Source organism: Octopus sinensis, linkage group LG14 (genome assembly GCF_006345805.1).
Source record: "Octopus sinensis linkage group LG14, ASM634580v1, whole genome shotgun sequence".
NCBI classification, from domain to species: domain Eukaryota; kingdom Metazoa; phylum Mollusca; class Cephalopoda; order Octopoda; family Octopodidae; genus Octopus; species Octopus sinensis.
Window position 1 is genome coordinate 48213156 of NC_043010.1, and position 27707 is coordinate 48240862.

Genomic DNA, 27707 nt, shown 5'->3' on the forward strand with positions numbered 1-27707 from the left:
TGAAAATGCATTTTCCTGTTATCTATCTCCATTATAAAAGACAGTCACAAATGCTTAACCTTTTTTTTTTTTTACTACCCACAAGGGGCTAAACGCAGAGAGGACAAACAAGGATAGACGAATGGATTAAGTCGATTATATCGACCCCAGTGCGTAACTGGTACTTATTTAATCGACCCCGAAAGGATGAAAGGCAAAGCCAACCTCGGCGGAATTTGAACTCGGAACGTAACGGCAGACAGAATACCGCAAAGCATTTCGCCTGGCATGCTAACGATTCTGCCAGCTCGCCGTCACAAATGCTTAACCCTTTAGCATTCAGATTACTCTGCCAAATATAATGATTGTGTATTCACATTGCTTTGAATTAATCAGGCTTTGTCTCATAGCTTTGAGATTTCGATGATGCAGTTGCATATTTCTAGAATGACAACATTGTTGGGTAGGTGTAAGGAGCTGGATCTGGCCAGTTTGAACTCAAAGCAGGTGGATATGGATGGTTTGAATGCTGTCATATTAAGTTGCCCATACAGCCAAAAATAACTATCCACAGTTGTTTTCTGGTTAAAAAAAACAGCCAAAATCTCTTACAAATTATTACATTGTAACAGAATTTAATTTTTTTTTTGTTTTTTGTCAGTATGTGTTATTTAATTCTATCTAGAAAATCAATAAGTGTTATTTGCTTCTATTCTAGAAATCTAAGGAAATCACTATTATTCCCTTCAAACTTTGCATTAGTGACCTGGACGTCAATGTTTTCAAACTGATCTATTTTCCATTAAATTTCAGACAGATTCAGTTGTTGAATTGCTGAAGTAGAGATATCGTTATAGCAAGTGTTCTACTCAATAGCACAGATTTGCTTGTCAGATGTTTGACTGTAACCAGTTGAGCATGTCCCTTTGTGGTTGACAATATGAGCATCTCTGATCACGAGCAGAAACAGTGGGTGAGCAACATAGCCATGTGTTGAGAGGGATTCTTTGGGGTTTGAATAAATGTAACAAAAGCAAAGTTTGAAGGAAATATTAGCCATTTTCAATAATTTCTATGGGTAAGCAAATAGGAAATAACAGTTGCTACCCAAGGACAAACATTGTGTTAAACAGTGTTATTATTTACATTCGACGGATATTTGTCCTCATCTTGTTTGTTGTTAACACAACATTTTGGCTGATATACACTCCAGCCTTCATCAGGTGTCTTGGGGAAATTTCGAACCTGGTTTCTCATTCCTAAGGTATTTTTCGATGTTATTATTATTATTATTATTATTATTAATGTTATTGTTCAGGTCACTGTTTGGAATCGAACTCGGAATCTTGGGGTTAGTAGCCCGTGCCCTTAACCACTACGCCAAATGCCCGTGGCCTTATTGTTGTTTAATGCCCTCTTTTCCATGTTTGCATAGGTCAGACAGAATTTTGTGGAGGTAGGTTTTCTACAGCTCAATGCCCTTCCTGTTGCAGATCCTACCTAGTTTCCAAGCAAGGTAATATTTCCCATGGCTAGGCATGTTTTTCGTGGATGACTGGAAACAAACATCACTTGTATAACAGTGACACATATTTATAACAATCACATGATGTCAAGACAAGGGTGTACACACATACAAACATCATCAACGTTCATCATTTAACATCCACTTTTCCATGCTAGTGTGGGTTGGACAGACTTTGTTGAGGTAGACATTTCTATGGCTGGATGCCTTTCCTACAGCCAATTAACCTGTTTTTAAGCAAGGTAATATTTCCTGTGTTAAGGCAGCGAGCTGGTAGAATCGTTAGCCCGCCAGGCGAAATGTGTAGCCGTATTTCGTCTGCCGTTATGTTCTGAGTTCAAATTCTTTCGGGGTCGATAAATTAAGTACCAGTTATGCACTGGGATCGATGTAATCGACTTAATCTGTTTGTCCTCTCTGTGTTTAGCCCCTTGTGGGTAGTAAAGAAATAGGTAATATTTCCTATGTTCAAACATGCTTTCAACAGAAAACTGGAAATAAACAACACTGCTTGTATAACAGTGATGCTCATTTACCACCATCACATGATGTCAAGACAAGAGCACACACATACACACATGACAAGCTTCTATCAGTTTCTGCCAACCAAATCCACTCACAAGGCTTTAGTTGGCCCAGGGCTATAAGACACTGGTTCAAGGCGTCAAGTAGTGGGACTGAACCAGAGACCACATGACCGGGAAGCAAGCTGATCAACCACACAACTACACCCTATTAAATGGGAAGGAAACAGTGTGATTGATGTAAACTTAGATACCTCTTAAAAAGACAGGATGGTCACGGTTAGAATGTTTCTGATCATAACTCTGCTTGATCAGGGCTGACCTGGTGCTTTAATGTATTTAACAAAACTGAAAACAAAGAGACCTTGTACATCTGAACAGAACAGAGTTCTATGTTATTTCTAACTGAAGAACCAAAGCAGGGTTACAATCAGAGTTATAATGGTGACATTTGAAAAGAAGACCAGCTTCAATATTTATGAGCAAATGACAAATCTGACTACGAAAAAATCTTGATAGAAGAATTTCACAAACTGATGCGTAGCCTCAAGTCAACTCTGATGACCACAGGCCTTCCAGCTTGTGACCATTTGACCATTTCGTTTTTGCTTTTCAGATATAGTATATATGTAATGCAGTAAGGTGTAGGCAAAAGAGGTTTGGCTGCTACTTCTAGCAGGTCCAGCGACCATGTAGAGGCACATTCGTTAGTTTCACATACTTTACATACTTTTGCTTTTACATATTCATGTATAACATTTAACGTTTTAGTGGAGAGAGAAGTGGGCATTATGACAGTCGTTCCTTGTTTTGTTAAATACTTTAAGAACAGTGTTACCAATGATTTTAGCGAAAAACAGATACATGCACACTGCAAGAAACAGCAGCCAAATCTTCCAAATATTGCATACTGTGATCTTTAAAAAGGACACATCGGAAAGAGTTGTGTCAGGGGATACTAATGAAGTTCGTAGTGACGTGGGGGAGAAAGGGGTTTGGTGTTTTGGGCCTGTCCTACGTCAAAGTAGTTTTGTATACAACGCAGTTTATCGCACAACATACATTAAACTCCTTTAATATCAATTTAACATTCGTAACCCTTAAAATAAAAACATTAGGAGAATTAAATAACACTAGTAGCAAAAACAGCAATGCAAATAATGATAAACTACAAACAATTTCCACATTGAAATTCCCAAAATTTCCTCTGCTTGTGTGTGTGTGTATGAGTGTGTAAAGGAGAGGGAAAATTCTTAATTAAGAACTGCAGGTTAACACAATCAAGGACGACTTTGGGACTAAACAACAAACAACAGTAACACCCATTCAAAGAACAGAATTAAAACGAATAACAATGTTTTTTTTTTTTCTACGACATCCGTAAATTATACAAAACAAATATTTGGTGTCTAAATATAGTCTCTTTTTCTCTCTCTAAATATAATTTTTCTGTTTCGTTGCATCAAAGCCGGGTACTGCAGTAATTTTTTTTTCTCTTATGATAGATTATTACGCGATTAATCAGACTGATATATATATATGCGATATACAGATATATAGATATATAAAGTGATCCTGACCTGGAGAAACACTGAAAAATTCCTTGTAAATCGCCGCCGATTTCAAGTTTTCAGAACTCTATGAACAGACGCACAAACTCTGTCTGTTAGTATGTGTGTAGATGAAAATATAAATCACTAACTATAAAAAAAAAACTTGAATGTATTAGTTTGTTGTTAGTAAAAAAAAATATATACAATCTTATCACTGAAACTGTTAATACGTGTGTTGTTGGTGAAAGAAATATTTGAAAGGTCGGTGGGAGACGGAAAAAAACAGCGGCATTACATATTTACGAAGAGGAATTGGTAAACATTTACTTGTAATGATGATGTATAAATAAATAAAGAAATAAAGAAAGAAGAAAAAAACAAATGTCAGTTTCACTACACACATACAGTCAACTGTTTCTGCACAGGGGCATTCAATGAAACACAACACACACATACGTGTTTTCAATGAAAAATCAAAATATATATTAAATACACACACATATATATTAAAGTAATAAATTATATATATATATATATATATATATATATATATATATATATATATATAATATATATATATATACACGCATACATACATTTATATATAATACGCGGGGGGTGTGTAGGGTTTAAACAAAATAGTGATTCGCTTTTCCTTAAAAGAAATCAACACATTGGTGTTACACTCCTCTAAATATATACTTGTATGATCAAATGCGATATGTGTGTGTGTATTTGCATTTATTAAAATGCTTTTCTCAAGATTTCACTGTTTTTGAAACGAAATTTACACTTTCATTAGCTTTTTATCGCGGACTTTTAACCTTGAATATTAAATATTTGATTCTATTTTAAGTTGTTTACATAATTTGTATTTTATCTCATGGACTATATAGTGTAATTTTACTTTTCTTTGATTTGAGTTCGAAATAGATAAATTGAAAACAAAACTGAAAGATCGTCATGAAATAACATGTATTTCTTCTCTATTTTTACGCCCACACACACCAGAACTTTTTTAAAAAGTTGATAGTACTTTATACTGTACAAGACGAGTGTCATCGATTTACTTTTATGGAATACTTTCGTTCTTTAAAACACGTAGATATCCTCGTTTGTTGTTCGTAACAACATCAGGCCAGCTCTGGGACTTCACCATTCATCCCGCCTTTAACAGTGCCCTTCTGCTTGCAAGATATTAGCGTGTGATTTGGAGGAAATTTGGCTGTTATTTGTGACAGATTAAGCGACCACATATAGGTTCTGATCTCACCTTTTATTAAATAATAAACAATCAATTAGTTTAAAATAGAGATCGCAAGTAAATTGATTGGACCCACATTGTACAGAAGTGCCAACATTTGAGCGAGCGAGCGAGAGAGAGAGAGAGAAAAAGAGAGAGAGAAAGAAAGAGAGAGAGAAGTGCTAGTTACATGGAACAATATTTTTTAAAGTAGAAGAAACGGAATTTACCTGAATATAGATTTACTTGAGCAAAAACGAAAAATAAAGATAACTTTAAAAAATAAAGATGAAAAAAAAAAAAAAAAGGTAAAACCAAGTTATTTAGTTGCACATCGGACTTTGTTAATAAAACAAACCAAAAATGTCTAAATAGCCGAAGTAGATATTGGAAGAAGGAAATAAAACACACCAAGACTTTTAAAGCTGCATGTAAATAAAAATACACTTAATGTCATACCTGTCACGCGGTTAGCGCTTGCAGCTCGCCGACAACACGAAACAACAAACTGTATGTAAGTGTGTGTTGTTGAGGAAGAACATTTAAAAGCCAGGGAAGATCGTGTAGCAACGGATTTTGTTTATACTGCGAAGAAGTAACGTGCTGAACCGAATAGGTTTGGCGCGCGTTTCACAAACAGAGCGCAGTTTGTGCTAGAGATTGCCTGCTGACAATTTTGGTCTTAACAATACTCGTATGAATCGCTTATTATGACGGCGTGAAAGGAAAAATAATTACTTTTACATGTTCGTGAACAATGTTTTTATTCATATAACGGATGCTTTAGCAGCAGTGTTTCCCAAACATTTTACTCTCAGAGGGTTAAAAAAAAAAAAAAAAAAAGGGCCTAAGGAACCTCTTCATAAAAGAATTTATTATCTATCTTAATTAAGCTTATAAATTAAATTTCGTGGAAAGTTAAAGAAATTTTAAAACTTATTAGCAAACTTTGGCACTGTTAAATCCATCAGATACCCCAAAATGGGTTTAAGAAGTTTCATCTTAACCAAAACCTTTTTTAAAATACCATGTCCCATAGAACTAAAAATTATTATATAGGGGGCGGGTGGGGTAGAATGAGTAAAACTAACTGCATTTTTTACTGAGAAAAAAAAATTTTTTTTTAACCACCTTACAAATAACTATACCAGCTAAGCAAATGATCTTCTTTAAATGCATTGAAAATACTATAACATATTCAGAACACTACTTCAGAAAATTATCACCATTCACTTTGAACATATAAAAGATAAATTTGGCTGGGGCAAAATGAGTAAGACAAGAATCACATTTGAAAAAAGACTCATACACATCAATATCTGTGATGTGAAGGTGGAAATGAGAAACAGAAAGAAGCAGAGGGAGAATTATGGGGCCTTACCTGTCTACATGAAAGGGGTCACTCACAATGTCCACATGGTCTGTCTGCTGCCATACCGTCCAACAGGTCTGCTCTCGTACACTGTCAACTAGGAACTGCCCACTCACGACTCACAGACGCCTGCATACCCACCATAGCCCTTCTGGTGGGACCCACAGGCCTCACTCCCGATAGGGCCTGTGTTCTTTCACTTCTGGTCTGGTCCTTCCCTCCAACACAGTCTGGCTCATAACACCACATGTCCCACCTGATCTGAAAGATCATTCAACCAACCTGCCTACACCCTCTCCTCAACCCCGACCACACACCTTAACTTGTCTCGTAATCAACCAACCAGTGAGGAGGGCACCGCTCCCTCTGCGACCACTATGGGACTTCGGAACTGGCCTCAGTCCCTGGCATGTTGCTGCTGGATTCATCATCTTGTCCGTCGCTGCTGGCTCCATCCGCCGATGCATTGATGATCCTGTGCAAGTCCAAAACATGATGTGGCATTCCATCTACGGACACATTATTCCTTGAATTTACAGAGGTTATTGTCCTCTTTCTCCATTGTGATGTGCACCATGCATTTGGGGGTTTCACCCAGACTTCTTCCCCGACCAGTCTCTTCTGCAGGTTGCAGCGATGCAATACATGGATGTCTCTACTCACACTTGAATATTGCCCTGTGTGGCACTGACTCCTCAGCCTGTTCCAATCTGGGCAACATATCATACCAAAAAATGGCTTTGGTCAGTGAGATGTGGCCCCTCTCTGCCATGGTCTTGATGTCCTGAAGAAGCGGCTAACATGCCACTTGTTGAGCATTTCCCTCAGCACCTCTGAGTGGAACACAGTGCTATTGTCCACATGCAGCTCATCCATGGGACCTTGTTCTAGGAAAATCTCATTTAGTATTCTTGTGTTTTCCTCCGCCGTCCCTGTCTTCATCTGCCTCTATATCGCCAGCCACCCTGGTCTGCAGTTGACCATTGAGAGGTATGTGCTGGTAGTGCATCACATCCACTGTCAGTTGTTTCCAGTTGTGTTCCACTGGAATGCTTCCTGCCTCATGCACACCTGGAGTGGGGTCAATGGACTGACACCTGTCGCAGCTCCCAACTACTTTCTGCACACTCTTCCTGGTCACGTCAGAGTCAACCTTCCTGGCTAGGAACAGTGTACTGTCCACACCCATGTGATGCAGAGTATGCAGTCTCCGCAGCTCTGAGTCACTCAGTTGACACACTGCAGCCACTCCTTGCTCGGAATCCTCTGGCACCTTCAACTAGGCTTTCTTTATTCTGGTCAGGACGTCCGCTCTGTTCCTCTCAGAGGGCACAAAAACCACACTCAGCCTTAGATTGAACTCAGTAGCAATCTCACTCAGAATTCCCAAATGGCATCTTATCAGCATCTCTGTGCTCTCTTTGGTTCACACTCAGTGACCACTGATCCCACCCATCTAAGTACAGTGGCCGAATTGGTCCGGATCTCGATGGTATACTGCCCCCACCTCAGGGTCAGGTTCACCCCATTCAACATGGCATCCAACTCTAACTTGGTCACCTAGATAATAGAAGCTATCTACTACCTCTAGTTTGCCCCACTGGTAGTTGATTGAGTCAATTTTCTGCAAATATATGTATATATATATATATATATATATATATATACATATATATATATATATATATATATATATATATATATATATTTATATATATATATTTATATATATATATATGTCCTCCCATCACCACTAGACAACTAGTGCTGGTATGTTTACGACCCTGTAATCTAACAGTTCACCAAAAGAGACTGATAGAATAAGTACTAGGCTTAAAAAGTAGGTCCTTGGCCAGTTTGTTTGACTAAAAGCCTTCAAGACAGTGCTCCAGCATGGCTGCAGTCAAATAACTGAAACAAGTAAAAGAATATATATATGTATATATGTGTGTGTATATATATCATCATTGTCATCGTTTAATGTCCGCTTTCCATGCTAGCATGGGTTGGACGATTTGACTGAGGACTGGCGAACCAGATGGCTGCACCAGTTTATAGCCAGTTAAAAGAAGAAAAGAAAATGGAAATAAGGAAGTTAGTTATTTATTAACAAATTAGTCATCTTTGCTTCTTACAACAGTTTCATTTAATATTCAATAATTTAATTACAAATTTGTGCATTAAATTTGTATTTATGTGACAGGAGCATAATTCCATCAGAGGAGGGAAAAAAAAGGTACCTCGGGATGTTATAAGTGGACCCATCAATTCATGTCCACATATGACATCCCAAGGTAAATCTTTTTTTTGTTCCTCTGATGAAATTATGCTCATGTCATATAAATGCAAATTTAATCTACAAATTTGTAATTAAATCATTGAGTATTAATTGAAATGGCTGTAAGAAGCGAAGATGACCAATTTGTTAATAATAAATTATTGTTAACTTCCTTATCTCCATTTTCTCTCCTTCTTTTAACTGGATATAAACTACATGCTTAAAGTATACCTATTGTTTTAAGGGAATTTCAATCCCCAACAATACTAGGTGTTGAACCAGTATTTCCTTGGATGCAACCATCCCTTCATGGGGTTAACATATCCTCATGCCAGCATAGAAGGTGGACATTAAATGATGATGATGCTTCTGTCCAGTTTTTGTACATACAAACTAATATATTTTGTTTATTGTTCCTTCACTTGTCTCTGTTTTGTTTTTTTGTACAAGAATAATAAGGATTATTACGAAGTGGCATAGCATTACTTCTAATTCCTTTTTATATATACAGCCTCACACAGACCTACACATTTCAAGTGCATTGATTAGTAACCGATTATGTATACAGGTTGTCGTCGACTTACGACCACAATTCATTCTGACTGACTGGTTGTAAGTCGATTTGGTCATAAATCAGCCTATTAGCCTACATAGCTTTGTTTTATATTTTTACATTCTTAAGGTACATTCTTAGGTAAAAGTCACACACAGCATTCTGTATTATACTGGCATCAGTCAAAAATTTTGGAGTCTCAAGCAGTCATCTTGTAAACAAATGTGAGGTTGCCTCAATGTCTCTGAGACAGGATATTCATCCAACACTTGGGATAACCAAACCTAGAGCAAGCATTTGTTAGCTGCCATCATCCATAGATGGGTTAATTTCTAAGAAATTAAACCTATTAGATTTCAAATGGATTATTTATTATTCCTGCTGGGAGCTGGTGTATCAATTGTCGTAAAGTTGATTGATCGCAAGTCAGATACATTGTAAGTGAACGACAACCTATATGTGTGTGTATGTATGTATGCATGTATATTATATATATATATGTGTATTTATGTATATTATATATATATATGTGTATGTATGTATATTGTATGTGTTTGTGTGTGTATATGTATGTACATTAAATGTTTGTGTGTTGGATGAAATGCTGTTAAGCATTTTGTATGGTATGCTAATGTTTGTGTTATATTGCTATCTTCTCTCATGGGTTAAAAACGAAGAAAAATGTTTTTTAACCCAATTTTATTTCCAAACCAACAAAAACCACGAGGAAGCTGCCTCTACACTGTTGTTTGATAGGCCAGAAATAGTTGCCATATTTCCCTCAAAGCACACTCTAACCCTGGTATCTTACATACTAAAGAAAACGTTATGTAATATCATTCTAGATACCTCTAAAAAGATGGTCAGGTCATGGTTGAAATGCCTTCCATAGTAAATTTACTTGGCAAGGACTGACATGGGGATTAAAAGAATTAATTCAGGTTGCCATCATGTGCCTAAATTCCTTCTTGTGACCATCCTTATTCTTGATGCACAATGGCAAACACATGATGTCATTGATCATGTGATTGGTTTATGATGCTAATGGCATTCAAAACTTTCAGCTCTTGTTCTTTGTAATCCACTGATAAGTAAAATCAGTCAAAACAAGACAGCTTGCATGAAACTTTTAGGTGATGGTTAATAATCCTGGAGGTGTTATTAAAAGTCTGCTTACTCTCAGAAAGAAAACTGCAACGGCATCAAATAATTTGATTTGTGAAGGCAGCAGTGAATTTATTAACAGTAAACGTTTGTGACATTTCACTTAATCTAACCTCAAAAATCACATAGAACTTTCAGAAAAGCCGACAACAACCAATATTACATACATGTAAAATTGAACCACCTACAAAATGTCAAGTATATAACCAAAGGCATCAAGCAAGATAATTGGGACTTTGTTCCAAAGTGAAGACGCCTATTACCAAGGCCATGGAACTATAGAATGTATAATGGTGATATTACCAAACAAGTGTGCATGTGCATGCTAGCACACACACACACACATTGGTCAATAATAGAGAATACATAAATCTTCTCCATAGGCACAGGCATGGCTGTGTGGTACGAAGCTTGCTTTCCAACCACATAGTTCTGGGTTCAGTCCCACTGTGTGGCATGTTGGGCAAGTGTCTTCTACTATAGCCCCAGGTTGACCAAAGCATTGCAAGTGGATTTGGTAGATGGAAACTGAAAGAAGCCTGTAATATATATATATATATATATAATATATATATATATATATAAAATTTAATAAGGGTAGAAATTGATATTAATCAATTAAAACCAGTGGCCTAGCATATTAAAAAATCCAAAGATTAAAATATTTTTACATACAAAATTTAAAGGACTGACCGTCCACTTTTTAGTGGTCAGTCCTTTAAATTTTATATATATATATATATATATATATATTATATATATATATATATATATAATATATATATATATCATCATCATCGTCTTTGTTCCCCCACCATCACTTGACAACTGTTAGTGTGTTTATGTCCCTGTAACTTAACAGTTCAGCAAAAGAGACCGATAGAATAAGTACTGGGCTTACGAAGAATAAGTCCTTGGGGTTGATTTCTTCGACTAAAGAAAACCCTTCAAGGCAGTGCTCCAGCATGGCCACAGTCAAACGAGTAATGGTAACATAATGACTGACCCTTGAAATAAAGGTGGAGGAGGAGGAGGAAACCAGAGAATAACAGGTGTTTAGTATTTGGCATCATATTTGGATTTAGATAAACAGGAATCAACAGAAAGAGAATTCTAATATCCTGGAGCATATGTTGACTGAGAGAGAAGGAGAGAGAATTAGTTTTAACACTGTAACAGCAGTGGTCTGAAAATATTGATTAAGTCTTTTAATGCGACCGATTTAGAAACAATAGGAACAAACTGCAGGGATATCTATATATCTATATATCTATATCTATATCTATATCTATATATATAATTGATAGTATGTTCGTTGATATTCTCCAACCAATATTGAGTTACAGATATTTTATAAATCACTGACTGATGTTCTGTATATACTGAATGCAAAACAGATTGAAGCATTCTGAACATATATAATTTATTAATGTTAGCCCTGCTGGGGTCAACAAAGACTTGTTAATATCCAATTTGCAAGCAATTAAGGTGTTAATTAGTATTTCACAATGAGATAGTCGCAAGAATGTTTAAACATTTGTGGTCTTCTTGAAATAGATTTGATAATTGCACCAAAAATTCATACATTATTTTTTAATATCAACCTGCCTGAGATTGACTGTTTCAGTCATTTGACTGTGGCCATGTTGGAGCACCGCCTTCAGTCGAGCAAATCGACCCCAGGTCTTATCTTTTGTAAGCCTAGTACTTATTCTATCGGTCTCTTTTGCCAAACTGCTAAGTTACGGGGACGTAAACACACCAGCATCGATTGTCAAGCGCTGTTGGGGGGACAAACACAGACACACACACACACACACACACATATATACGATGGGCTTCTTTCAGTTTCTGTCTACCAAATCCACTCACAAGGCTTTGGCGGCCCAAGGCTATAGTAGAAGACACTTGCCCAAAGTGCCACGCAGTGGGGCTGAACCCTGAACCATGTGATTCGTAAGCAAGCTACTTACCACACAGCCACTCCTACACTTATGGACTGTACAAGTTTGTTTGCTTGTTTGTTTTACATCTGTTTTTCCAAGGTAGCATGGGTTGGATGAGTATATAGTATTGAAGGCACAGGCGTGGCTGTGTTTTTAAGAAGTTTGCTTCTTAACCATGTGGTTTCAGGTTCAATCATACTGTATGACTCTTTGGGCAAGAGTCTCTTACTACCAACCAAAGCATAGTGAATGGATCTGGTAGACAGAAACTGAAAATAGCCATCACACACACAGTGTGTATGTAGACATGTGCATACATGCATGAGCATGTGTGCGCCCTTGTCTTGACATCATTTGCTGGTTGTAAATGAATATCATTCATTTCCAATATTCTGGAAAAATATGTTTGGCCATGGGGAGATACTACTTTGCTTGGAAAGACGCAAGGGCTGGAGAGAGGTAGGACATCCAACCACAGAATATCTACCTGAACAAATTCAGTCTGACCCATGCCAGCATAGAAAAGTGAAAGTTAAAACAATGATGATGATGATGAAACATAGTTTTACAGTCAGATTCCCTTGCTGTTGCTCACCATTACATGCTTTTCAAGTAAGAGATTATTTATTCTGCTTGTCTTTGGAAGTTTAGGGCTAGAGGACAATTTGCTGACAAGGAATGTCAGTAAACATCATCGATTTCTAGCTCACTGCTTTCACACACACACACACACACACACACACACACACACACACACACACACACACACACACATCATCATCATCGTTTAATGTCCATTTTTCCATGCTGGCATGGGTTGGACGATTTGACAGGAGCTGACAGGCTGGGGAGCTGTCCAGATCCAATTGTCTGCTGTGGCATGGTTTCTATGGCTGGATGCCTTTCCTAACACCAATAAAAATATATATTAGGCTTCCACACTTATATATATATATATATATGTTAGGCTGCCATGCATTGTCTGTCTGTCAATTTCACACACAAGTTACTGGTCAGGCTTAAGTTACTGTAAAAGACACTTGTCCAATGTGCTGTACAGTGAGCTAGAACTCAACACCTCATGTTAAGAAAGTGAATGTCAAACCCACACAGCCATACCTATGTCTATTCAAATTTATATATAGATAATATTCATATTTAATATAAAATCGTGACTGGTGTCTCATTATAACATGAATGATATAAGATTTCATTTGGGCAACACCAACATTTATATAATAGATTAATGTAAACCAGTTCTTTCTCTATCGGCAAAAAATCTTGAAATAAACTGAATAATGACACACACACACACACACACACACACACACACACACACAGATTATACACAAAACAGTGAATGCAGTAAAGGAACCACAAAGAAGAATAAGTACATAGGTATGTCAGGAGTAACATCAATGAATATTGGGAAGCATGGAATTTTTTAAGGATAGCATGTCCTGACAGCAGACAATGGGAGCAGGTAGTTTATTCAATGCTTTTTGAGCATAAAAAACTGTTTTCGAAAGTCATGCGTGCTATGTTGCTTTTTGATTTTATAAGCATATTTATAGATGGTAAAGCTATTGAATTATAAAAAAAGTGGCCAAATTTGTTGTTGGGAAATGGTGGATAATCTTGTGGGCTTCCACCAAGTCTGTTGTTAGATGTCAAAACTTTAATATATTGGTACCCAGAGAAGCAACAGGTTCGAGATATAAGTGATTGATGTAGAGTATTTGTTTGGTTGCACATCTCTGGAGAGCTTCCAGTAGTTTGATATTCTGGACAAGAGGGTGTTCCAGAATAGCGATACAAACTGTGAACATACCAAAGCCATACATAGCTTTAAATGGTCAGTTAGTAGCTGATAAGTCTAAGTGAGGCTAAGACATCTTTGACTGTTTTGATGATTTAAGAAATGTGGTTTGTTCAAAAAAACCATTGTTGATAATAATGTCTATGTTGTGTTTGCCAGCAAACTTCTTAACCCTTTTGTTACTGTATTTATTTTGAGATGCTCTGTGTTTCTTTCAATTACTTTAAATATTACAAAGAATTTAGTAAAATAACTTAGTTATCATTCAGCTAGTGTTAGGAACATATATTGTGACTAAGGTTTGGTGGAAAATTCTAATTCAAAACTTATGAAAAGATATTTGTACTACAGAGCCAGAGCTGGTTTCAGCCAGGTTGGTAACAAAAGGGTTAATGTTGGTTGAGAAGGGATTAGGTAAATTCCAGGATTTTCTTCCAGAAATATATAGCAATGTACATATCCACAGCCTGTTTGGGTTACCAGTTAGCAATCCATTACCACTTTGCGTCCAGGTCAAATTGCAGGAAAGATCCACAGCTTATAGTATTTGCTCTTTTCATGGTACAGCTTAATGTTACCTGTATATTTTAACACAGTAACATGCATCAAGTTATCATCTATTTTGCTAATATATGCAACAAACAACTGGAGACCAAAAGCAGATCCCTGTAGGGCCCCAGGTGTTATCACACAGTGTGAAAATATCCTTGTACTGTGACTTTATGTTGACTGAGAACGAAGGACTTCAACCGGTTATAAAGTTAGCCTTCATATTCTAAAGCATAGAGCAATAATGTATTTATATGCAGGTAACCATTGGTCATTCTATGGCCAGACATATACTTGACTGCATATATATATATAAAGAGAAAAACAAGTAGTTTTAAATCTCTGAGCAAGAAATAAGTAGTATAAGTAGTAACAGTACTACAGAGTAATGTCTATTTGCCAGCATAAAGTGGCAGTCCTGATTAGGATGATGTTACTACCTTTTTAGCCCTAGGAAAATATCTTTTCCAGCTGGATATCAACACACAACTGCATCCTTATACTCTGAACAAGGGAGCTAGTGTCCCCACTCAGCCTTAAACGGTACCTGCGGAGCAATGGTTCCTGGGTTATTTCTCTTCATCGGCACAGAGTAGCACTAGGCCTTGCTTGAAGTATATACTTTTAAAGTGACACATAGTCACTGATCTCGTAAAGAGAAAAACAATTAGTTTTAAATCTCTGAGTGAGAAATAAGTAGTAACTGTACTACGGAATAAAGTCTATTTGCCAACATAAAGTGGCAGTCCTGATTAGGATGGTGTTACTACCTTTTTAGCTGGCTATCGACACACAACTGTGTCCTTATACCTCAAACAAGGGAGCTAATGTCTCCACTCACCCTTAAACGGTACTTGCGGACCAATGGTTTCTGGGTTATTTCTCTTCCTTGGCACAGGATAACAGTTGGCTAAGATGCCAGCACTAGGCCTTGCTTGAGGTATATAGTATTAAAGGGACACACAGCTACTGATCTCGTAAGTAGAAAAGCAATTAGTTTTAAATCTCTGAGTGAGAAATAAGTAGTAACTGTACTACGGAGTAAAGTCTATTTGCCAACATAAAGTGGCAGTCCTGATTAGGATGATATTGCTATCTTTTTTAGCCCCAGGAAAACATGTTTTTCAGCTGCCTATCAATATACAACTGTGTTGGGGTATAAGGACATAGTTGGGTATCAACAGCCAGCTGGAAAAGATATTTTCCTAGAGTTAAAAAAAAGGTAGTAACATTGTCCTAATTAGGACTGCCACTTTATGTTGGGAAATAGACTTTATTCTGTCTGTCTCATACACACACACATATATATATATATATGGTGTGTTATGAGAATTTATGGAAAAGTATCCTATGGAAACTCAACAAATGTTAAAAATAGAGACGAGAAGATGTTAAAATTTGAAAGAATTTTAATATATGCATACAATCATTTCAAACAGCAATACTAACATGTAAATAACATTACCCGAATAACTGATGGTGGCTCCTGGGTGGATGTCGTTTACCTGGGCTTTGCTAAGGCTTTTAATTCTGTGCCACACAAAAGACTTATGGTGAAACTCTCTGCAATGGGTGTAAGAGATGATCTCTATAACTGGTTGAGGTCCTTCATTATTGGCCGAAAAGAAGTTGTCACAGTTCTAGGACAGCACTCTTCACCCTATGAAATGACATCTGGTGTACCACAGGGATCTGTTCTTGGTCCCCTTTTATTTGTTGCATATGCTAACGACATAGATGCCAACTTAAAGAATGCCACAGTTCTGAAATATGCAGATGACATCAAGCTGTACCTCAAAATAAAGAGGACAGATCCTGTACACCATAGATCTTTATTGCAATCAGACTTGGACACAATGCAGCAGTGGATCATGGACTGGCAACTCAAGCTGGCTGTGGACAAATGAACCACCATGCATTATGGGAGGAAAAACCCAGCATCCACTTACTCCCTCCACAACACTAATCTCAAAAAGTCTTCTTGTGAACGTGACCTGGGCATTATTGTCGACAGCAATTTGCGTTGGACAAAACACATTGCTAAAATTGCCAAGAAGGCTGAGGGTGTCTTGGCATCACTTACCAAGTCCGTTGTGAGCCGCTCTCTGGTTATCTATCTGAGGCTTTATATAGCTATGGTGCAGCCTCATCTGGAATTTGCATCACCAGTCTGGAACCTCTATCTTGCCCAGGATATTAATCGTCTGGAAACCGTTCAGCGACGTGCAACCAAGAGAATACCCTCCATCAGGCATTTGCCATATTCTGAACGCCTTACTTCCCTGGGCATGGATACATTGAAACTCTGACGTCTGGCAACTGACTTGGCAGACACCCATAAAATTATTAACCATCTTACCAACAATGTCTCTGAGCACCTTTTTAAACTCCACCTGTCTAACACCCGTGAACATGTTTACAAAGTCAGAAAACAGCACAGCTCCCATGACTTTTGGAAACATTTTTTCACACTAAGAGTTGCTGAAGCATGGAACAAACTGCCGGCATCAGTTGTTAGTTGTCAGAGCACTGCATCCTTCAAAACTTCCATGCTTCCTGAGATTCGCCAACACTACACCTGATTTTCTCCCCTCCATACACACGCAAGTATGTATCTGACTCATACACTGTTCACTTCCCAGACATTCGTACATTACTGTATATGCTTTATAAGCACTTTTGACAAGTTGTGGTGCACCTGAGCACTGAATACAATAATTTCATTATATTATATTATATATATGGCATTTGTGCTTTGACTGGAGCATTAGAGCGTTTAGCTCTTATTTCTAGTAGTGTGGGTGTTTCTAACATTCTCAGTCATTCAATGACGGTTATAGTTTTCCTTTTTAGTACACTTTGCTTACCGCTGCCTACATTACACACACACACACGCATATGTATACCTGTATTTAATTTATAAGTATGTGTGTGAGTACATATCCATACATCCAAATATATACATACATGCATATACGCGTATATATACACACGCATACGCGTGTATACATGTGCACGCACGCGTTAAATGTTTAGTCATGAATGGATGATTTGTAAAAAATGATCGTGATAATTTTGTCTACCATTACAATTCAGCATTCTCTGGTTCTATTTTCAAATCTAAATGAACCATTTAAAAAAATGTTAAATTTCCCACGTATGTATATACAAACGAAAAAATGCCTTTACATATGAAACGGCAGCACTTATGACCTCAGTCAAAGCTTTTGAGTCCTGGGAGGTGTATGGAAAAGAAACCCTATTAGATCTCGTCAGACTGCTTACTGCAAGTAGGATTACAAAAGAAACATTACATGACCAGATGGTAGAGTTAAACTGCAATTTATTAAGTCTACCACTCCTTAACAGATACAATCTATCTGATGGGCTTCTGTGGTTTCCGTCTACTCAATTCACTCAGAAGATTGGATTAACCAGTGGTTATGGTTAAAAGACACAGGTTTGAAGAGCTGCAGAGCGGTAGACTGAGAGATAAAAGAAACAACTGTTATATTTTTTACTTATATATTAGCGTTTCTCTTATTTCTTTGGCCTCAACAAAATAAGACGAAAACAGGCTGTATTTATTCAAAAGTTGCAGAACTTTAATTAATGGTTCAAGGGAGATAACCAGAAGAGAAATTTGAGGGCAATATCAGATTTTGCTGAAATGCGCTTGTTCACGAGAAACATGGATAAAATAAGATATTAGATAAGAGAAGGAATGCAAAAGTGAAGTAACAGTTTCTAGATTTGTTAAATTTCTAAAATCAAGTTTGAAGATGTAAGGAAAATACGGAAAGGTATCTTTTTTACTTGTTTTGGTCACTGGAGTAGGACCCTGCTGGGGTACTGTCTTGAAGTGCGTAGCCAAATAAATCCAATCCAGTACTTATTTTTAAACTTCTGGTATTTATGCTATCAGTCCCTTTTGCTGAACCGCTTAGTTATGGAAACGTAAACAAACCAAGCAGTGGGAAGGAGAGCATCAGAAGTCTAACAGTGTGCCCTTTTCAAGGAAATAAAAAAAAAATGAAAGAAACAAATGAATAAAATATTTTGGAAGTTCAGGATGGTTGGATAGATTTATAATAATAATAATGAAATTATTGTATACAGTGCTCAGGTGCACCACAGCTTGTCAGAAAGTGCGCATAAAGTATATGCAGTAATGTACAAATGTCTGGAAAGCGAACAATGTATGAGTCAGATACATGCTTGTGTGTGTATGGAGGGGAGGAAATCAGGTGTAGTGTTGTCGAATCTCAGAAAGCATGGACGTTTTGAAGGATGCAGTGCTCCGACAACTAACAATTGATGCCGGCAGTTTGTTCCATGCTTCAGCAACTCTCAGCGTGAAAAAATGTTTCCGAAAGTCAGGGGAGCTGTGCTGTTTTTTGACTTTGTAAATATGTCCACGGGTGTTAGACGGGTGGAGTTTGAAAAGGTGCTCAGAGTTATTTAGAAGTGATGTAATTGACTTTGCCCCTCTCCTGAACTTGCTGGCCTTTCGCCAAAATTTGAAACCAATGCTATGGCTATGATAATGCCGTTGGAGTATTGGGATGAATATTTTTGCTCCAAATTATGCTGCTAACCCTTTGCCTGTCCTGTTTATCATGCAATACGCAGAACATATTTCATATATATAGGCATAGGAGTGGCTGTGTGAAAAGTAGCTTTCTTACGAACCACATGGTTCCGGGTTTGGTCCCACTGCGTGGCACCTTGGGAAAGTGTCTTCTACTATAGCCTCGGGCCGACCAAAGCCTTGTGAGTGGATCTGGTAGATGGAAACTGAAAGTAAGCCTGTTGTATATATGTGTGCGTGTTTATGTTTGTGTGTCTGTCCCCCCAACATCGCTTGACAACCGATGCTGGTGTGTTTACGTCCCTGTAACTTAGTGGTTCGGCAAAAAAGACTGATAGAATAAATACTAGGCTTACAAAGAATAAGTCCTGGGGTAGATTTGCTCGACTAAAAGGCGGTGCTCCAGCATGGCCACAGTCAAATGACTGAAACAAGTAAAACAGTATATAATGCACATTCCTAATTTTTTCAACCACTAGAGTAACTTGGGACTTATTAGCAGAAAAATTTATATTGCCCCAAGTGTATGAAACAAGGGCTAATTAAAAGTTTGAAAACAAGCATAGACGTTTAGGATAAACTTATGACAATACTTCATCATCATCATCATTTAGCGTCCGTTTTCCATGCTAGCATGGGTTGGACGGTTCAACTGGGGTCTGTGAAGCCAGAAGGCTTCATCAGGCCCAGTCAGATCTGGCAGTGTTTCTACGGCTGGATGCCCTTCCTAACGCCAACCACTCCGTGAGTGTAGTGGGTGCTTTTTACGTGCCACCCGCACAGGTGCCAGACAGAGCTGGCAAACGGACACGAACGGATGGTGCTTTTTACGTGCCACCAGCACAGCTAATTAAGCTCTCTTTGCAGATTCTGCTGATTTTATAGGAGCTAAATCATTACTGAAACACCATTGATCAGAGAGGTTTGCTGAACCAAGGCTTCCCAGGTTTAATCATCTACAACCACAATAGACTGTTGTTCTCTCCAGATGGGGATTTATCCCTATTTTTAGCAGCTCATGTGACTGCACAGATGATTCCTCATTGGCTATCACCAGTTGTTGTTGTTGTTTAGCCCAGGTCAGCTCTGCTCCAGTTGACCAATCGCCAAAGGCGTTCCACTCATAACTATCTCTGTTGTTCATTTTTCAGGTGTTATTTAAAATGATGTTTTAAATATTAATATTTCTATTTTTGAAAACCATTGGATGTATTCCACTGAATATAGGTAAATAGCCCTTCAAACAGATGGTCACTAGCGACACTTGCAGGGTTCGGCTGCTCTGCATTGATAAAGGGAAAATACCCTGAAACTAGTCTGCAGATGCCTGACCAGCAAGGGGAAGCAGCTGACCTCCCCTGTTCGAAGGTTATAATGGACACAGGTTCATGTGTCACATAGCTAGCTAGAGGCAATGGCCTCTTGGAGCTAATCAACAACAGCATTCGTCCTATATTTCAGGACTGCCATATTAGCTTGGCGATAACTATTAAAATGATGTTTGTTTTCAATATTTTTATGGATTTTATCAAAGAAATTTCAATCATGGACAATTCTAGCATGTTGGTTAACAGCAATAGGGGAGTGGGTGAGGCACAAGGAGTAATATTTACTGTGACTGAGAAAAAAATATAATTTTTTTACAAATTTCCACTACCTTTCAAAAACCATATCAGATCAGCAAACAACCTTCACTAAATGCATTAAAAACATTATTAACATTTTCAGAATACTACGGGATGGGCTGAACAATTTGTAGACTGACTATGCTAGCGCTGTGAAATCTTGCATGCATTAATTTCATCTCTTCTTATTCATATCAGGAAAGCTGACACCTGACAGTTGAAAGAAGACTTCAAAAAGTAATTAGTAGTGACTTTTCTTGAAAATCAACATAGGAGAGAAAGAGATAGGCTTGTAGATTACTCAGTGTCTGGATGTCCTGCAATTGCCACCACTGAGGGAAACATTGATTGTAGAGAATATTCTATACAATGAACTTGGCATGATGAAGGTTTCTGCTCAGTAGATGCTATGTCTTCTGACACCTGATCACATCATGGCAAAATCTGATGTTGTTTGAAGCAGATCCAGCTGGTTTCCTTGAACATTTCCTAATCCATGATGGGTGCTGGCTTCATCACTTTGAGGCAGAGACAAAAAGCCAATCCATGCAGTGGAAACACCTCTCCTCACCTGCTCCAAAGATGGCCAATGTCATTTCATTTGTAGGGAAGGTGATGGCCTCAGTTGTTTGGGATGCAAAAGGGGTTGTGTTTATTGACTATCTTCAGAAGGGGTATACCAAGAATGGAGAGTACCATGCTAACTTGTTGAGGCAGTTATGAAAGGCTATCAAGACTAAACACACAGGAAAACTGACAAAAGGGGTTTGTTTCATCAGGACAATGCTTCAGCACAACAAGTCCTTGATTTCAATGGCTGATGTGCATGACTGTGGCTTTGAACTTATTGACCATCTCTATTCTCCTGATTTGGCCCCATTTGGCTATTATCTGTTCCCCAAGATGGCTGGGAACTAGCATGGCAGTGATGATAATGTCATATCTGCTGTTGATGACTTTTTTGAGCAAATGGAATCCAAGGACTTCAACATTGATGGAAGAAGCATATTGACTGCAGCGGGGGTGCTATATTGAAAAATAAACCTCATTTGGTCACATTCCATGCAAGTATCTTGGTCAGCCAACAAACTTTTAAGTTGAACCTCAAATTTCAAAAGAATATCCCCATTTTCTTTGGGCATATAAAAGAAAAATTTAGGTGGAGCAAAATGAGCAAGACAAATGATGGTAAGTTTGGTTTTTCAGTTCTCTAGAATTATATTTGAAAAAAAAAAAAGAAAAAGATTCATATGCATAAATATCCATCCTTAGACATCAGAAAGATTAGAAATGCAACAAAAATTAAAGATATCTAGGTCAAGTGAAAGAGATTCATGGAAAAATGACAGCATAAAATTAATGAAACACGACTAAATCTAAAAACTCAGCATAAAATACTCTCTATGGCTTCTTCCCGATCTACTGGGCTTGCTCTCTCCTTGATATATTTAGGTACCATGCAATTAAAGAAAAGAAATTGCTGAAATTAGTCATTACTTATTTTGCCCCAGTTTAGACATCTTTTTGAAATCCATCAACGTTAGTGTGGATAAAAACTGGCTTGGAGAATCCATCAGAGAAAAGAATTTTGATTGTTAAACATCAGATAATTTATTAGCAATCTCAATTGCAATTGAGTCAGAAGTTGAGGAAAAATTCATTGGATGAAAAAGTACCTGTTTCAAAATCTCAACTTCAATAACTATTCTGACCAACTCCTGAAGATGATGCATCAGTTCAAAATTACAATGTAATACCTGCAGTGTAATATTTCGAGTATTTTATTTTCATATATATTCAACGTGGTCAATTAGCTAAGTTGATAGAGTATCAGGTAGATTGCTGTGTAATAAGCATTTTGAGTTCAAATCCAGCCGAAGTCGATTTTATCTTTTAAGGCGGCGAGCTGGCAGAATCGTTAGCACGCCGGGCGAAATGTGCAGCCGTATTTCGTCTGCCGTTACGTTCTGAGTTCAAATTCCGCCGAGGTCGACTTTGCCTTTCATCCTTTCGGGGTCGATAAATTAAGTACCAGTTACGCACTGGGGTCGATGTAATTGCCTTAATCCGTTTGTCTGTCCTTGTTTGTCCCCTCTATGTTTAGCCCCTTTGTGGGTAATAAAGAAACAGGTATTTCGTCTGCCGCTATGTTCTGAGTTCAAATTCCGCTGAGGTCGACTTTGCCTTTCATCCTTTCGGCGTCGATAAATTAAGTACCAGTTGCGTACTGTGGTCGATCTAATCGACTAGCCAGCTCCCCCCAAATTTCGGGCCTTGTGCCTAGTGTAGAAAAGATTTTATTTTCATATATAACATATAAACATGTACATGTTTCAGAACATTATCGTTTTATAAGATTTTGCTGGCAAATTTTAAAATTAACATAAACATTTATTTACATGAAATGGTTTCAATAAAACAAAAAGAAAACGAATATAAAAAATTTGCCATTTTACCCATTCTCTCCCCCCACCACACCTGAATCTAGTTATTTGTTGTTTAGCCACAGGTCTGCCCTGATCAAGCAGAACGATGATCAAAAGCAGTAGTGTAGTATAGTGTATCCTGAAATACAACTATGTCCTTTAAAAAATGTTAGGGTGTGACAGAAAAGAGTTATTGATTTAAAAAAGATGAGATGGTCACGCATGGCATGCTTTTAAAGGAGTCTGGGCGGTCACGGTAGGGACGTCTTTAAAGAAAGCGGGCATTAAGAAACCTGATTTTAGGCCTCCGTGTATTTTTGCGCGTCTGTGCACTCATGTATCCACGAATGAATCGGACATGTTATTTCCTATTTTGTAAAGTTTGTTTCATACACTAAACTAGATAATGTAGATACTCGTTAGAAGACGAGATGGTCATAGTCGGAAAGTCTTCGATCATAGATAGATCTGCTCGTTGAGTCTTCGCATCGTGGTTAAGCAACAGTTAAAAAGTAGGCAATGGATTGGCCGAATCGTTAGATCGTTGGACAAAATGTTGCCTGCCGCTACGTTCTGAGTTCAAATTTCGCCGAGGTCGACTTTGCCTTTCATCCTTTCAGGGTTGATTAAATAAGTACCAATTACGCACTGGGGTCGATATAATCGACTTAATCCGTTTGTCTGTCCTTGTTCGTCCCCTCTGTGTTTATCCCCTTGTGGGTAGTAAAGAAATAAGTATTCAGTGAGTTACAGCCCTTTACGTTCTCAGTTCAAATCCCACCGATTTCAACTTTGCCTTTCACCCTATCTCGGAATCGATAAAGAAAGCATCAGTTATGTACTAAATCAATTACTTATAATGCATTCAAGATACGAACGAATTCAGGTAAAAGGTAACAAATTCACCAACAATAAAGTAAAACTGTTGTGAGCAGTAAGTAAATCAGTTAGTGCTCATGCGCTTACTTTGAAATGCAGACGCTTAGAAAGTTGGGGAAAGCATGATGAATACGTATTTTTTCCTACATGCGAATTCCTTTTAAAAATATGCGTGTGAACTAGTAAGTCTTCATTTTCAATTACATCTATGAGAAGAATATACTAACTAGTTTTATATTTTACAGTGTTATTGCTTTTGTCTTTTACATATTCCAATGTTTAACTTGCTTTTGAAACAGCCTCTGTTTTCTTACTAATTTTGTTTTTCGTTCTGAACAGGACGCTTTTTCTTTCCCTCTTTTCATTTCGAAAAGATGTTTAAATAGAATATGTTCAGTTTATTAGTGATTTTTACTGTATGGAAAATCACTTGAAGATAGAAAAAGACAAATTCGGAATTTGGATAAATAAACAATATCGGACAAATACAATAAAATACAAGCATTCCTTATATAATAGATATGGTATAAGAAATTTTGAAAAGGTGAAACTGGAACTTATGGCATTCATGCCTTTCGAAAAATGTCAGTGATACAAAGAAAGCCAAAGCGAAAAAAATAATTAATCGGCTTCATAGTTCATAGTTCTTAGTTCGCTTAAAAGATACTGTGCATATGTGTTTTATGGTGCTTACACACCATTTTAAAATAGAAATACGCCAGCAGGATCTGCTGTTGCATCATGTAACGTCCTTGTTCCATGCTGGCATAGGTTGGGACAGCTTGAGAGGATCCGATGGGCTCAAGGTCTGCATTGTATCCATCGTTTGTTTTGGCATAGTTTCTACGACTCGGTCGATGCCTTTCCTAACGCCAGCCACTTAGCAGTGTTGTACTGGTTGCTTTGAGCCGCCGGTTCTTGTGAGGTTGTTCTGCAGTTTGCTAGACCACGAACAGCGCCTCCTCCCTGATTTAGAGGGGAGCTTTATGATAGGAGATGAGAGCAAAAGACTGGTAAAATTACGAGAAAAGTGGCCAGAGCAAGGTTCTTGTAGTAGAGGAGCTACATGAGTACTCATATTTTAGAAAAGTGCAGTATGGTAAGCATGAGGTGCTAGGTTCGATCCCCCTGCGTGACATCTTGGACAAACTATCATCATATCTATAACATCCAGTCGATCCATAGCTTATGAGCGAAATTGGGTTAATGAAGATTATACAGAAGGTCACCGGGTGGAAAGTACATGTAATTCAAATGTGCACAGCCTTGTCACACATTGTGCCGCACTGGTTCTACCTGAGAATTACGTAAAGGACACACATGCTTGTGGAATGACCAGCGCCTTGCAAGTTAATTCAGGAGCAAGTAACTCAGTCGACCAAATAACTAAATCCTCATCATCAAACGACGGAAGTCCAACGATCAACGTGCAGTTTACCACTGTAAAAAAGTAAAAGTAAATTACTCTTTACTCTTTTACTTGTTTCAGTCATTTGACTGTGGCCATGCTGGAGCAAATCGACCCCAGGACTTATTCTTTGTAAGCCTAGTACTTATTCTATCGGTCTCTTTGGTCGAACCGCTAAGTTACGGAGACGTAAACACACCAGCTTCGGTTGTCAAGCGATGTTGGGGAGACAAACACAGACACACAAACACACACACACACATACACACACACACATGTATACGACGGGCTTCTTTCAGTTTAATCTACCAAATCCACTCACAAGGCTTTGGTCGGCCCGAGACTATAGTAGAAAACACTTGCCCAAGGTGCCACGCAGTGGGAATGAACCCGGAACTATGTGGTTCGTAAGCAAGCTACTTACCACACAGCCTCTCCTACGCCTATAATTTATATTGTCTTAACAAAACTAAAAGTAAATTGCGATAGTGACGACAGCAACATCCCGTAATTTCATGTAAGCAATGTCGCAGAGACCTACATAGGAAGCCCACCAATCGGATATCAAGCGTGTTCCTAAACAATATCCAATGCCTTATAATGAGCAAAATGTTCCGCTCGTGCAATTGGGGACCTCCATCTAGCGGCGTTTTCTTGCAACTCTTTCTTATTTCTTTATTGCCCACAAGGGGTTAAACATAGAGGGGACAAACAAGGACAAAGGGATTAAGTCGATTACATCGATCCCAGTGCGTAACTGGTACTTAATTTATCGACCCCCGAAAGAATTAAAGGCAAAGTCGACCTCGGCGGAATTTGAACTCAGAACGTAACGGCAGACGAAATACCTATTTCTTTACTACCCACGAGGGGCTAAACACAGAGAGAACAAACAAGGACAGACAGACGGATTAAGTCGATTATATCGACCTCAGTGCGTAACTGGTACTTAATTTATCGACCCCCAAAAGAATGAAAGGCAAAGTCGACCTCGGCGGAATTTGAACTTAGAACGTAACGGCAGACGAAATACCTATTTCTTTACTACCCACAAGGGGCTAAACACAGAGAGGACAAACAAGGACAGACAAACGGATTAAGTCGATTATATCGACCCCAGTGCGTAACTGGTACTTTATTTAATCAACCCCGAAAGAATGAAAGGCAAAGTTGACCTCGGCGGAATTTGAACTCAGAACGTAACGGCAGAAGAAATACCTATTTCTTTACTACCCACAAGGGGCTAAACATAGAGGGGACAAACAAGGACAGACAAACGGATTAAGTCGATTACATCGACCCCAGTGCGTAACTGGTACTTAATTTATCGACCCCGAAAGGATAAAAGGCAAAGTCGACCTCGGTGGAATTTGAACTCAGAACGTAGCGGCAGACGAATACGGCTACGCATTTCGCCCGGCGTGCTAACGTTTCTGCCAGCTCGCCGCCTTTGCACCTCTTTCTACTGTACCAAATACCCAACGTTCTTCATGCCACTGTCGGTTATATTTCCAATGCATATATTTGAATTAGTGTATTTCCGTAGTAATGGGATTTCCTGCATCATCCAATCCACCGAATTGCTGTGGATGAACTTCCAACTGCTGTTCTCTTAGGAAGTCGCACCGATTACTCACAGTCCAAAAATCATTTCGTTCTGTGGAATACGAGGGTAAACTGCATGGTAACCGATCCAACACACACACACATCATTTGGTTATAGCTTTCCTACTGACAGATCGTAAAGGAGTATCTTTTATAAATACTGTAACATTTTTTATGCGGTGTTCTAACCTATAAGTTTCCACTACGGGTTTTCATATAATGTCCATCTACCAAATTCCACTCGCAAAATACAGAATATTCGGAGTTACAGAAGATATTTTCCAAAGGTGCTGCACTGTAGGATTGAACCCGTAACCACGTGGTTGCAACGCAAGCTACTTAACCATGTCGCTCTACTTGCGGCTTTGTTAGCCTTAATTTTTTGTGCTCATAATTAATGGCTATGTCTTACATTCTGAATTCAAATTACATCGAAGTCATCTCGATGTAATCGACTAGACCCTCCGCCTCCCCTTCCCCACATTTCAGACCTTGTACATATAGTCTTTCTTCTTAATTTTTTTTGCCCCTAGTGGAGCATAGGGCCTCAACAGTTGTTTTCCACTTTTTGCGGTCATTGGCGTGTTTCAATATATTTGTCAATACGTGCTTTCTCGCAGACAAAAGAGTTCTTATGTTGAGCTTGTTACAATGGAAACAAGCATGAA

General features: G+C 38.1%; 3 protein-coding genes across 6 annotated transcripts in view; 1 reads left to right on the forward strand and 2 right to left on the reverse strand.

Moving 5' to 3' along the window:
- LOC115219174 overlaps positions 1-5403 on the reverse strand; it is a 170231-nt gene extending 164828 nt beyond the window's left edge. The window contains exon 1 of the mRNA XM_029789282.2: positions 5284-5403. The gene's annotated coding sequence lies outside the window, so the exon portion shown is untranslated. The remainder of the gene's footprint in view (positions 1-5283) is intronic.
- Positions 1-27707, reverse strand: part of LOC115219208 (UPF0687 protein C20orf27 homolog) — an 85379-nt gene that overhangs the window by 52165 nt on the left and 5507 nt on the right. The window lies entirely within an intron of this gene.
- LOC115219341 (dynein heavy chain 6, axonemal-like) overlaps positions 24063-27707 on the forward strand; it is a 349247-nt gene continuing 345602 nt past the window's right edge. The window contains exon 1 of the mRNA XM_036509002.1: positions 24063-24208. The gene's annotated coding sequence lies outside the window, so the exon portion shown is untranslated. The remainder of the gene's footprint in view (positions 24209-27707) is intronic.